We start from the raw sequence: 14,201 nt of genomic DNA, 5'->3' as shown, positions 1-14,201 counted from the left end.
TTTTCTCATTCTTATTAATAATTTATCAAGCTTTAACAATGTTTGAGGAACAATTCAAAGTGTTTTACATGTATTAACTCATTTAATTCTCTCAACAATCCTAGGAGGGAGGTTAAATAGCACAACCAGGATTTAAACACAGGCAGTCTGACTTCAAGTAGCCTGGCAACTTGCCAAGTCAAAGCTCAGGTCAAGTTCTATCACCTTTCTAAAGTTCTCATCTGCTTAGCAATTATTCTTGCCTCTTAAGCCCTTATGGAAATCATTCCTTTGCCGTTTACCATGGGATCTAGGTTATTTATCTTTTGTGCATATGTTTTATCTTTTCTGAGAAGAGCATCGTACCCTATTTCTTTTATAACACTGCTTAAAACCTAGAATTTAATAAATATCTGTAACACGGGAGTGCTTATTAATGAAACTATGAAAGTATTTAATATTTATTGGTGATACATACCAAGCACCCACCTAAATGCTTTGCGTGTATCATCTCATTTAATCTTCATGACAACCCTGAGGTAGGTATTAATCTTGTCCCTCACCCTCATATTATAGATGAGACCTAGAGAAATTAAATATCTTGTCTAATATCACAGAGTGGTAGTGATAAGATTAAGTCTTACTTAAGAGTGTACACCATACTCTTAATCCCTGCCTACCACAAAACACTTTCAAGGAAGGATCAGTCTTAATAATTGATTCAACTTGCACTTACTCAGCAGCAGTACTTTAGCATTACTGACTGCTAAGGATTCAGAATTAGAGGTACAGCTGCTGCCTTAAAGAAACTCACAGTTCATTAAGACTGCAGGACCAAACATATCACTGGTAGAACTGACATCATTATAACTTAAGACTTTAACTTACATTTTATGGTAAATTCAAAAGAATCCTTGGAAATTCTCTTTTACACCATTCCTTCTCCCTCCAGGCTTGTCCACTCCTTTTTACCCTAGAATTGTCCACTCCTTTTTACCCGAGAATTCACCTCCGTAGTTGCTATATTATAAATAGAAGAGTCCCACTAAATCCTAATAACTACTGGGACATCTGAATTTAACCCAGTGATAGCTTGGATTCAGGGTCTGATTGATGAATTCCAAGCCCATAATGAAATATGGATAATGAAGGACAGCTGGGAAAAAGCAGCAGAGAAATGAGATTTGAAAGTCACACTGTAAAGCAAACATCAAAAGAAAAAGGGAAAAAAAAAGGAAGGCAGACACAAATAGAAGGTGAAAGTAAGGGGCCAGAAGAAAATTAGTGGAGAGATACAGACATAAATCAAACCCGTTTCACAAATGCTGACTTCTTTAATCGTTTCTTTTCCTAACTTCTAATGGAAACAGGAAAAATGTGTATATGAAATAGCTACCGAAAAATCATTAACTAGGAACAGCACATAAAGTAGGATTTTTTTTCTGAGAAACCATTCTTCTTAAAATTTCAGGGCTGCAAAGGGACTCAAAGACACTATCTAACCCAATCTATTCATTTTACAATTAGAGTAAAACACGCTGAAGATTATATAGCTACTTAGTAGCAGCACTCGTGAATCTCATTTCAGTGTCTATTCCTACCTCACCAGGCTTCCTACCAATGGTATTCTTTTTCTCCTCTTCCATCCTCAATAATCATTAAATTGATTTCTGCATAGTATTTCAAATCTCCATATTTGTAGTTCCCTTAGAATTAAATAATCAGATATTCTGAGTTATCAAGGGTGATAAAGTATTTTACTCTCTTATCCTCCAAAGTCAGTAATCTTAAATTAGGTCTTGGCTCCTACTAGGAGGAAATTCTAACATTTCCAGAAGACCAGAAAGAAAAAGATCTCCAAAAGCTGACCAAAAACAAACCAAGCTGGTAAACAACCCCCCAATCTGGAAAGGAAGCAGGTTCAAGACCCCCGAAGACCAGACAATCACAGTGTGAAGTACAATGGATATCACTTGTTTTCTCCTTTCTATTTTATATCCTCCCAACAAGTGTCAATTACAGAAGCCTGTAGAGAGAAGGTAAAGTAATGAAATAGCTTATCATGTCACTTTCAAGAAAGGTGGATTTTTTTTTGGCTGGGTGCCTGTAGCTCAGTGGCTAGGCCACCAGCCACATACACCCAAGCTGGCAGGATAGAACCCAGCCCAGGCCCGCCAAACAACAATGACAACTGCAACCAAAAAGTAGCTGGGCATTGTGGTGGGTGTCTGTAGTCCCAGCTACTTGGGAGGCTAAGGCAAGAGAATAGCTTAAGCCCAAGAGTTTGAGGTTGCTGTGAGCTGTGATGTTACAGCTCTCTATAGAGGGGCAACATAATGAGACTGTCTCAAAAGAAAAAAAAAAAGGAAAGGAAAAGTGGATTTTTAATGGGAACTATTTTGTTTAAAAGTAATGGGACAAGGGCTAGGAGAAGAGACTTTAAGTAAACCCACAGGCCTGTACTTTTATGCATAAAAACCCTAGCAAGTCCTAAAAATGTGTTGTACTACTCACTTCAGCATTTCCTCTAATACAAAGCATTTGCACGTTCTGGGCCAGCAGGAAGTCATCTTGGACCATATCTATGGTCTAAGAAATTCTGCTGCTCAAATCTCTTCCAAAACTGTGAGCCCTGTCAGCCACCCTTCACCAGGTTACTTCAGCTGAGTAATCTGGCAATCTTTCCTATCACCTAGTTTACATATAATTATTACCCAGGCTTTAAAAATTATGTATCGCCTATAAGGCTGACTGAAGCCTTCTCCAGAAGAGAAGAAAAAGTCCTGCTTTTCTTTTAGGAACTTATCTTCTGCTTTAACATGTTAAACAAACTGGGACAAGTACAATGGAAATGAAAGGGACAAAAAGATAAAGAAACATTATAAAGTTAGAAACAAAGGGATTTAGTGACTCACTGACCTTAAGAAGTAAAGGAAGAGTCAAAAATGACCCCCGAGAACAATGAAGTCATTAACAGCTAAGGAGGGAAGTCAGGAAGAGAAGGGGTTGGGAGAAGTGGGGAGGTGTTGGTATATACTGCTGCCACAGAGATGGTATTTAAATTTGTTCAAGATATAGGTGAAATTTTAGGCATTAAGCTACGTAGATTTGGGGTGGCAGTTAAAGCACTGCAATGATTTGAGTTTTTAGAGGAAAAAAAGGCAACAGAAGAATATTTAGACTACTGCATTCCTGAGATACCACACTAACCTAACTTTCTAAATGAATAGTACCATAGCTATGGTGTATTTGAAGTAATTTATTCTAATGAAAAACTTAAAAATTATATTTCTTTCTCTCTTCCAGGATATGAATTGACAAAAAGGAATTAAAGATAAAAGGCCAGGTGTGGTGGCTCTTGCCTATAAACCTAACACTCTGGGAGGCTGAGGCAGGTGGATCACCTGAGCTCAGGAGTTCAAGACCAGCCTGAGGAAGAGCAAGACCCCATCTCTAATAAAAACAGAAAAACCAGCTGGGCATAATGGTGGGTGCCTATAGTCCCAGCTACTTTGGGAGGCTGAGGATCACTTAAATCCAAGAGTTTGAGGTTGCTGTGAGCTATGACGCCAGAGCACTCTACCCAGGGAGACAGAGTGGCACCTATAGCTCAATGGGTAGGGCACCAGCCACGTATACCAGGGCTGGTGGGTTCAAACCCAGCCTGGGCCAGCTAAACAACAATGACAACTGCAACAAAAAAATAGCCGGGCATTGTGGTGGGTGACTGTAGTCTCAGCTACTTGGGAGGCTGAGGAAAGAGAATCACTTAAGCCCAAGAGTTTGAAGTTGCTGTGAGCTGTGACACCATAGGACTCTCCTGAGGGCAACATAGTGAGACTATCTCAAAAAAAAAAAAAAAAAAAATTAAAAATAAAAATAAATTTCATAATCATTTGTCCAAAGTCAAGTCTCTGAGCTAAAACACACTGTTTTTAACGTTTTTTATTTATAAAAAACTTTTCAAAAAAAAAAAAAAAAAGACACAGAAAAATCTGGTAAAACAATACTACCACTATTTCACAATATTTGTGAGAATTTAACAGTTTTTAGAAGCATATTAAGCAAAATGTCAATAGTTAATGAATCTGGGGAATAGGTACATGAAGGTCTCATTAATGAATCTGGAGAGTGGGAACACAGAGGTTCATTATACTATCCTCTGTAGTTCTGTATATGTGTTAAACTTTCATGATTAAAAAGTCTAAAAGGCTATCTTAAATATTTTTTAAATTCTATCTACAGTTAAGGCTGACAATTCAAAACAAAATCCTAGCAGATAAATACTTTTAAATAATATTTTCTTCATTCTGGATAGTCCAATGAAATCCATATTAAAATAGACCATAAAAGGGAGAAAATGCCTAGTGTGTTGTTTCAGAGAACACGAACATGTTCATTAAATGAAAATGAACAATACTTTTATCTGTACTGACTGATATTAGACATCGGTCAGTCTTCTCTTCAATGAAATTAAGTTTTTGTTGAAAAATATATAGGCCACGGCTCAGCGCCTGTGGCTCAAGTGGCTAAGGCACCAGCCACATACACCTGAGCTGGCGGGTTCGAATCCAGCCCGGGCCCGCTAAACAACAATGACGGCTGCAACCAAAAAATAGCAGGGCGTTGTGGCGGGCGCCTGTAGTCCCAGCTACTGGGGAGGCGGAGGCAGAAGAATTGCTTGAGCCCAGGAGTTGGAGGTTGCTGTGAGCTGTGACACCATGGCACTCTACCCAGGGTGACAGCTTGAGGCTCTGTCTCAAAAAAAAAAAAAAAAAAGAAAAGAAAAATATAGGCCACATAAATGTTTTGATTAGTAAAAGCAAAATGAATGTTTATCTTGAATACCAATGATTAATTTGGGTTTGTTCGTTTTTGAGAAAGGGTCTTGCTCTGTTGCCCAGCCTTGGGTGCAGTGGTAAAATCATAACTCACTGAAACCTCCAGCTCCTAGGCTCAAGCAATCCTTCTGCCTTAGCCTCCTTAGGATTACAAGCACAAGCTGGTACACTCATATAATTTTTTTTTTTTATTTTTTTATTTTTTTTGTAGAGACAGAGTCTCACTGTACTGCCCTCCGGTAGAGTGCCGTGGCGTCACACGGCTCACAGCAACCTCTTAACCCTTGGGCTTACGCGATTCTCTTGCCTCAGCCTCCCGAGCAGCTGGGACTACAGGCACCCGCCACAACGCCCGGCCATTTTTTGGTTGCAGTTTGGCCGGGGCTGGGCTTGAACCCGCCACCCTCGGCATATGGGGCTGGCGCCCTACTCACTGAGCCACAGGCGCGGCCCCACTCAGATAATTTTTTAATATTTTTGTAGAGATGGAGTCTTGCTATATTGCCCAGAATAGACTCGAATTCCCAGCCTCAAGCGATCCTCCAGCTTTGGCCTCCCAAATAGCCATGATCAGTGGGGTGAGCCACTATACCCAGCCTCGCAATTATTTGTTGCCAAAATCTCATTAGCCCTCCAGTTATTTCAAACATCTTTCACTGTATTTAATAACCAAATAAGCAACTTTATACCACATATGAAAAAAAGATTTTAAGAAATAAACTAATATCCATTAAGTATACCTAATTCTAAATTGTCAAGAACATATATTAAAAATTATACAAAATAAGGCTGGGCACGGTGGCTCATGCCTGTAATCCTAGCACTCTGAGAGAACAAGGTGGGTGGACTCCCTGAGCTCAGGTTTTGATAGCAGCCTGAGCCAGAGTGAGACATCACCTCTAAAAATAGCCGGGCATTGTGGCAGGCGCCTGTAGTCCCAGCTACTTTAGGAGGCTGAAGCAAGAGAATCACTTAAGCCCAGAGTTGGAGGTTGCTGTGAGCTGTGACGCCATTGCACTCTACCAAGGGTGACAAAGTGAGACTCTGTCTCAAAAAAAAAAAAAAAAAAAAAGAAATCATACAAAATAATAAGTAGAGAGAAGTTGAATTTTTTTTTTAATAATTATCATTGTTGGGCGGCTCCTGTGGCTCAGTGAGTAGGGCGCCGACCCCATATACCGAGGGTGGCAGGTTCAAACCCAGCCTCGGCCAAACTGCAACAAAAATAAATAAAGAAAAATAATTATCATTGTTTAAGTTAAGATTTAAATAGACTTAATTTAAATCAAATTACATTATTAAGGATATAGGAACACCAAATCTAGCAGATAGTGACATATTCAGCATTTAGAGTACCACTTACTGAAGATTAGAGACAGTTTACATGTTAACAAGAACCAAACGTTCCTCTCTACAATAAATAGCACCACCCCAAAACAACAACTTGATTTGTTTACCTCCTCTTCTCTCTGGTAAATTCCAGGACAGTAAAAACTGTACATGTCTGTGCAAAACCTAGCACATTGTAGGTGTGCAGCTCTTAACAGGAATAATCACCACCTTTAATTCCCAGAAAGCTATTGCTATGGTTCAGTCTCATTCCCTAGGTGACATGCATAGGATAACAAAATAAAGTAGGGCTTCCTTGCTGGCAGTTACCTTGAATTATTTTTAGGTTCCTGTTTCTTCTAACAGAAACATGTGAACATGAAACTTGGTAAAAAGCAGCGTAAATACGTACACATGTATTTGCCTGGGGAGACAAAGGACAGTCAACAATTCTCTTTTTTCTATATCATTAGATCACTGGTTAATTCCTAATTGAGGTATTTCACTGTTTTCAGGCAAGATCATTTTCACTTCCAACAAATTTAGCTTTTATTCCTTTATTAAAGTAAATTTTATATACTGTAAAATGCATAGATCTTAAATATTCAGTAAGTTTGAACAAATATGTACAATTGGTGAATCTGGATAAAGGTAAATGGAAACTCCCTGTACTAGTCTTACAACTTTTCTATAAGTTAAAAATTACATGAAAATAAAAAGTTACTGGAAAAGTGTATAACCAAAGTGGTAACTGAATTACCATTCCCCAAGTCAAGCTACATAATATTCTATTGCCAGAAAATTCCCGTGACCCTTTCTAGTCAATCACTGGAGGTAACCACTGTCCTGATTTCTATCACCATACCTTAAAACAGTCTTATAATAATCTTAATATATTAAGATTGCCTGTTCATGTATTTTTCATAAATGCCATCACATAGTACCTACTCATCTATGTCGGCTTCTCTTGCCCTGAACAACATTTCTGAGATTCATCTATGTTGTTGTATGAATCAGTAGTTCATTCCTATTGTGACAAAAACTGTGAACATTCTGTATTAGTCTTTTTGTGGACACATATTAATATTTTAATCCTCTTGGTGCAGTAAAATTTCATCGAAAAAGAAAAAGAGGGCTGGCTTATGCCTGTAATCCCAGAACTCTAGGAGGCCGAGGCAGGAGAGGATCCCTTCATCTCAGGGATTCAAGACCAGCCCGAGCAAGAGTGAGACCCTATTTCAACTAAAATTAGAAAAAATTAGCAGGGTGTTATGGTGGACACCTTATAGTCCTAACTACTCTGGTGGTTGAGGCAGGAAGATCTTCTGAACCCAGGAGTTTGAGGTTGCTGTAAGCTAGGCTAACACCAGTGTACTCTAGCCTGGGCAACAGAAGTGAGATTGTGTCTCAAAAAAAAAAAAAAAAAAAAAAGAAAAGAAAAGAAAAGAAAAAAAGAGTTTATATATAAATAAGCCTGGGAAATAAGGCAGTATAGATCCATACACCTATCTACACAAATATACATAGCAACTATATAATTACATATAATATAAAAATATATATTTCACATTTACATACGCATATTTGTGTATACATATGTTCACAAATATGAGTTTGACTAGTTATGAGAAATCTACTTCGAGCCAACAAAAATATTTTAAAAGAACTTATAAAGTTCATAGTGAAAATAAATCTAAACTGGAAAAGATGACCATCTCAATTTTTCTTAGTAAATTTATAAAGTAACCTAAGAATAATTCAGAAGAGAAACAAATTTTCTCTCCATGTAAATTACCCTGTTAGGATTCAATGAAACACCTTTTATGACAAATATCTCCCATGAAACTAGAATTTCAGAACATTAAATGTACCCATCTACTATATTTTTTATGCTAGCAATAAAACCTAAAATATATATTAAGATTATTTTAAGACTGTTTTATTGTCTTGCTTTTATAAAAGAAAGTTAAACATGGAAATAATTTCATTGGTTAATATTTAATATGAGAAAAGAATATTCCATGTTGATTCAGAATATATTCCAATAGACTTGATTTCTAAGATGTTTTCTTCATTCCAAAAACCTACTGCAGCAATAAATCTTCGATTGAGACACTGAGACTTTCAAATTCCACTGTGTAATATTCAGCTGATAATAGAGGAGGTACTTTAATTTCCAGAACTAGAAACATTAAGAAACAAACACAAATTTGATTTTTGAAGAGATTAATTTGAAATTCACAACCTGCTTTCAATAATCAGATGACCATTTTCATTTAGCATCATCTATAAATTGCCAAGATTGTAGCAGAATGCTATGATGACTCTGACTCTAGAAATTTGCCACTGCCCACTTAGGAAGGGAATTACAAAAACTTCAATTCAAATGTACTGTATTTTTAATCTTAAAAAATATTCTTAGCATATGAATGTTCCCTTACCTTCCCAGACATGACTTCCTTAAAAACACATTATTTAACTCTGAAAATACATCATTTTCATTTCTCTAATAATTGTACCTTTTTCCAAAAGAAGGAAAATAGCCTTAAGCCTTGATTTTGATTACAAAAATGAATGCAACTCTAAACAGTTACAACCACCAACTTTAATATCTTTGGCCCGATTATTTTAAAAAACTAAAATAAAATTTTAGTCTTAATTTTTAATATGTAGTGCTTCCAGACCAAGGGTAAAAAACAAGTACCCCAAATGTATAAACCCCAACACTCCCTCTGGTGGTCCTTCACTCTCATTAACCAAATGTTTTCCTAAAGACTTTAAGTAAATATTAAGTTAAGCATAAAATGTAGGTCAATTCTCTTTTTTTTTTTTTTTTTTTTGGCCGGGGCTGGGTTTGAACCCGCCACCTCTGGCATATGGGACCTCCTCTGGCATATGGGACAGGTCAATTCTCATAACAGACTATTCTAAGGGGTACAAATTATTTTGAGTACTGGAATTTTAGTGTTCTAAATATTGCTAAAATATCCATATTAATCTGTTAGCTACAACCTGTTAGTAAATATGGCCCTACTATAAATTATTTTAACCCATCTTCATTTGCAGAACTATCTTTTACACATAAACATCTTATTTGAAAATTAAATCACTTAAGTGGCTTTTTGGGGTTTGTTTGTTAAGTTTTCTTTTGTTCGTTGTTTTTTTTTTTTTTTTGAGACAGAATCTTACTCTGTTGCCCTGGGTAGAGTGCACTGGCATCATCATAGCTCACAGCAACTCTTGGGCTCAAGTGATTCTCCTGTCTCAGCCTCCTGAGTAGCTGGGACTACAGGCATGTGCAACCATACCCAGTAGTTTTTCTATTTTTAGTAGAGATATGGGTTAGGGGGGTATATTACTCTTGCTCAGGCTGGTCTTGGAACTCCTGAGTTCAAGGGATCCTACCACCTTGACCTCCCAGAAGTGCTAGGATTACAAGCATAAGCCACCACACTGTCCTTAAGTGGTAATTTTTTAAATCAATAGTTATGCGACTTATATACAATCATCTACCCAGACTTAATCTTCTTTACACTTTTGGTGATACAATGTAAGAATTTTTTTTTTTTTGGTAGAGACAGAGTCTCACTTTATGGCCCTTGGTAGAGTGCCGTGGCCTCACACAGCTCACAGCAACCTCCAACTCCTGGGCTTAAGCGATTCTCTTGCCTCAGCCTCCCGAGTAGCTGGGACTACAGGCGCCCGCCACAACGCCCGGATATTTTTTGGTTGCAGTTTGGCCGGGGCCGGGTTTGAACCCGTCACCCTCGGTATATGGGGCCGGCGCCCTACCGACTGAGCCACAGGCGCTGCCCCAATGTAAGAATTTTAAAATGTACTAAAATGTACCATAGAAAAATTCAAAAATATAAAATACTGAAAAAATAAAATCTAATTAGTTCATCAGCTACATTAGAAAGTTCACGTTTCAAAATTACAAAGTATAAATATTTAATTTAGCATACATTTATACGGAATTTAGTGTGCCAAAATATGTACAATAGAGATTCTGCTTCAGAAATTGTGAAACATTGGCTTGGTGCCAATAGCACAGTAGTTACAGTGCCAGCCACATGCAACAAGGGTGGTGGGTTCAAACCCAGCCTGGGCTAGCTAAACAACAAGGACAATTGCAACAAAAAAAAATAGCCAGGCATTGTGGGGGTGCCTGTAGTCCCAGCTACTAGGAACCCTGAGGCAAGAAAATCACTTAAGCCCAAGAATTTGAGGCTGCTATGATCTGTGACGCCACAGCACTCTACCAAGGGTGACAAAGTGAGACTCTGTCTCAAAAAAAAAAAAAGTGAAACATTATATTAAAGGCCTAGAGAGGATATTCTTTTTTTTTTTTTTTTGGTTTTTTTGGCCGGGGCTGGGTTTGAACCCGCCACCTCTGGCATATGGGACCGGCGCCCTACTCCTTGAGCCACAGGTGCCGCCCTAGAGAGGATATTCTTAATGCCAGGTACTATATACATATTCTATTAAATAAAGTAGTAATAATGTTTATAACAGTGTCATTTGATCTATCCTCAAATTTAGCTATTTTAATGTAAGCCTATAAGTTGTGTAGCTTTATTTAAAAATATTTACCACCACTCATCGCCAAACTCAAAAGACGCTATACCTTAGGGCAAATGTCTTTAAAACACTCCCAATGCTGGTGGCGCCTGTGGCTCAAAGGAGTAGGGCGCCAGCCCCATATACCAGAGGTGGTGGGTTCAAACCCGGCCCCAGCCAAAAAAAATCCTCTCCTAATGTTTATTGTGTAGTGTGAAAATTCAGCCTATGCTTAATAATTAAAACATCTAAAAACTGAATTTTAAAATAGCTTTTAATTAAACTTAAGTTAATGGATAAAGTTAATGAAACTAACTTTTATAGTCAAAAATACCTAAAATATGCTTTTATGTACGTAAATTTATATAAAGTAAAACTTTATGATATGTAGTATGTTTATGTATCATCAAAGGATAAGGATTAGAAACTCTCTAATTACAAATAGTATTTGAGTTAATATATTCCTGTACACTAAAGAGCAATTATATAAATGATCGAAAACAATGAAAGCCCCAGTTTTATAAGATTCCCTACAATTATTTATATAAACTCCACTCTACATGAGGATGAGTCATTGTTCAACCAATCTACCATCACTAAGCATCAAAAAGCCAACTTAGCTTTTAACAGCAGTAACTTCTATAGATATACAAAAAGAACATTCTTTCTTTTTTGGACCAATTCACTCTAACCTGAGAAACTTTTAGAAAACTAAACTAACCTAACCCCAAAATATACATTATTTTCCAATCCAAGAATAAACAGAAATTGAAGATTTAGGTACCTAATTCAGTATTTTTAAGTTTTTCAAGTTAAAACTGATCAAAATTATATTTAAAAAAGAATTCACCACAAATTTCCTAACTGAAAAAAATTAAAGATGTGTACACATATTTATGTTGTTAAATGTTGGAAAGACAAAGACCTCACAATATAAGCATGTTGTTTCAGAGAAATAAAACAATTTATAAAGACCATCTTTGATTTTTTTTAAAAATTTCAAATAGTAACAATTGTTGCTTGAAGAGTTCACCTTACAATGGCAAACTCTTATTAGCTATTAGTTAACTCTAATTAGCTAAATAAGTAAAATGACCATTCTATAAACCACTAATCAATTAGCATAATTAAGTCAAGATAAGTAACTTTGCTAAGTTAAATTTATATCTCTTAAGTATAATCATACCCAATACAGATACCAAATGATCACACATTAGAAGAAAATAATCAAGTAAACTAAATCAAATGTTTCTCACAAATGATACATAATAACCCTCATTTAAAAAATGTATTTTAAAAATATATTACGTATTTCTACAGAATCCCTAAATTTGTCAGGGCCATAACTGAAGATTGTTAAGTAGAGGTCAGCTGGGAGAGAGATAAACAGAAACTGTTAAGTGAAAGTATGACAATAAAAACTTCCCATCATAATAACTTCTAGCCAATCCTTGATTTCTGACTCAAGCAGCTACCATAATTCTGCAAAAACCCTGATGAGGGCGGGGACCAAAACTCCCAGACTATTAAAAATACTTAACCAAAATATGGTCGAACTTTTACCCTTGGCCACAATCTAACAAAATGGGAAGACAATGAAAATAAACACTACCGTCTACCCTCAGACAGGCAAAGAAAGCTCCCATTCAATACTAAGCCTATTCCACTGGAAAACATACTCCTGAAAAGTAAATCCAAAACCACCAGCTCAAACTGCTTCATGCAGAATTTACTGAATGGCGGCCAAACGCTGTACACACTGTTCTGAACCACACTGAAGGATATCTAGAGTTCTGCATTCTCCACTTACAACTTGTACCTTACTATGCTTTTGCCACCCCTGCGGAAAACAATTTTTGAAATGTGACTAATATGTTCCTCTTGGCTCATTAATTGAAAAAAGGCAATCTATATGCCTTTTTTAAACAATACTGTTTTTTGACTCATCTTGTTGCGGGGGGTGTCTCACTAGCCCTACCTAATTTTAGACGATCAATAAAGCAGAAGCTGTTTCAATGTCCCAGGATTAAGCTAAACAAGGAACCCTACAACAACTTTTAGCCGGCTTTCATCTGGCGCTAGAATAATACTGGTCACCTGTTGGAACCGCGTTGCACGGACACCCCCCAACAAGTGGCGGAGAGCGGCGACGCCGTTCCCAGTCACGAGTCGCAGGGCAGCAGGTGAAGGCGGTGAACGCCCATCCACGTCCAGCGGGCGGCCACCCGGAGCCAGGCAGTCAGCAGCGGGTTGCTCCGTTATCCTCGCCCTCCACCAGCCCCGCCAGGTGAGCGAGTCTGCTCCGTGCCCACGGCGTCTCGGCGGTTGGCTCACCCCGGGATCGAGTTCTTCGGCTGCCCGGGCTTTGGAAAGCCAAGTTTCGCTCCCGCCCGCGGCAGTGGGGCTCAGACCCTCTCCGAGGATCCCCCCGTCGGCTGCGTGCGGCAGCGGTCACCGGCCCGTCCGGCCTCAGGCGAGTCGTGGGCCGCAGACTAGAGCCGGAGCCGGACCTGTCACACGGGCGGGAAACAAAAGCCGAGTGAAGACGAGCGGGCGCGACCGACCTCGCCTCCGCGAGGGGGAGCACGGCGGGGGCGGGGAGCGGCTCCGGCGGCCACGCGGCCCCACAGCCCGGCGGCGCGGCGACGGGCTCCGCAGTGGGGCTGGGGCCTCCGGCGCGCCCACCTCCTGGCTGCGCGCCCCGACGCGCCGCTCTCAGGCACCGGAGCCGCGTGAGGGGGCGGGGAGGCGGCGCGGCCACGCCGGGACCGGGAAGGAGGGAATTCGGCTCCTCGGGCGCGGCGCCCGCCGCCCCATCCCTGCAGCCAGGGCGCTGGTACCTGTCGCCGCGGGGACTTGCCGGCTCCGTCTCTCTCCACCTCACCCTCGCGCCGCTCCCCCTTCAGCCCGCCCAGCAGGCCGCCCGCGCGCCGGACACCGCGGCCCAAGACTGGCAGCGCCCGTGTGCCTGCCCGAATCCCCCGGGCAGCGCCGGGTGCTGTCCCGCCCCCGTCGGCCGCAGGACCCGCTTTCCATAGGGCCCCGGGGCTGTCAGTCCGCCCCCAAAAGGCGCGCGGGCTGTCGTTCTGCTTGTCCGGATTGGTGGCCGCGCGCCGTCCATGGAAATAAGGCCCCGCCCCCATTCATTTGCTTCTCCGCCTCCCTACGCTGCCCACGTGTCTGGCCCTTGCCCATTGTGGGGGCCTTAGAAAAGGGATGCTGGAAACTGAGAGACATCCCCTCACAACGTCCCTTACCTCCAAAGAAACTAATACCTACACAAGCTAGTTGACTTCACATCTGCATGATCCCTCTGAAGGCTCTCTCTGCCCATATTATTTGTCCACCAGGCATGCCCTGAGGCTGGAGATGGACAGGCCAGGATGTTTGTGCCCACCAGGTTAGCCTTAGGAAGCAACCTCAAGTCAAAAGATGCCCAGTCGGGACTGGGGAAAGCCCATCTCGAGAACCAATTTAGCACATAGCACCTCC

General features: G+C 40.0%; 1 protein-coding gene across 8 annotated transcripts in view; it reads right to left on the bottom strand.

The window, feature by feature from the left end:
* Nucleotides 1-13,710, bottom strand: part of FKBP5 (FKBP prolyl isomerase 5) — a 118,325-nt gene extending 104,615 nt beyond the window's left edge. For 3 of the 8 annotated variants that reach the window (XM_053603725.1, XM_053603724.1, XM_053603723.1), the window contains exon 1: nucleotides 13,550-13,710. The gene's annotated coding sequence lies outside the window, so the exon portion shown is untranslated. Of the gene's footprint in view, nucleotides 1-12,806; nucleotides 13,223-13,549 lie in introns of those variants that run through there. The other 5 variants (XM_053603717.1, XM_053603718.1, XM_053603722.1 and 2 more) reach the window with 5 other exon arrangements.
* Nucleotides 13,711-14,201: the final 491 nt, after the last annotated feature.

Source organism: Nycticebus coucang, chromosome 9 (assembly GCF_027406575.1).
Source record: "Nycticebus coucang isolate mNycCou1 chromosome 9, mNycCou1.pri, whole genome shotgun sequence".
NCBI lineage: Eukaryota > Metazoa > Chordata > Mammalia > Primates > Lorisidae > Nycticebus > Nycticebus coucang.
The sequence above is the reverse complement of the archived record's forward strand: the minus strand, read 5'-3'. Positions and strand labels throughout refer to the sequence as shown.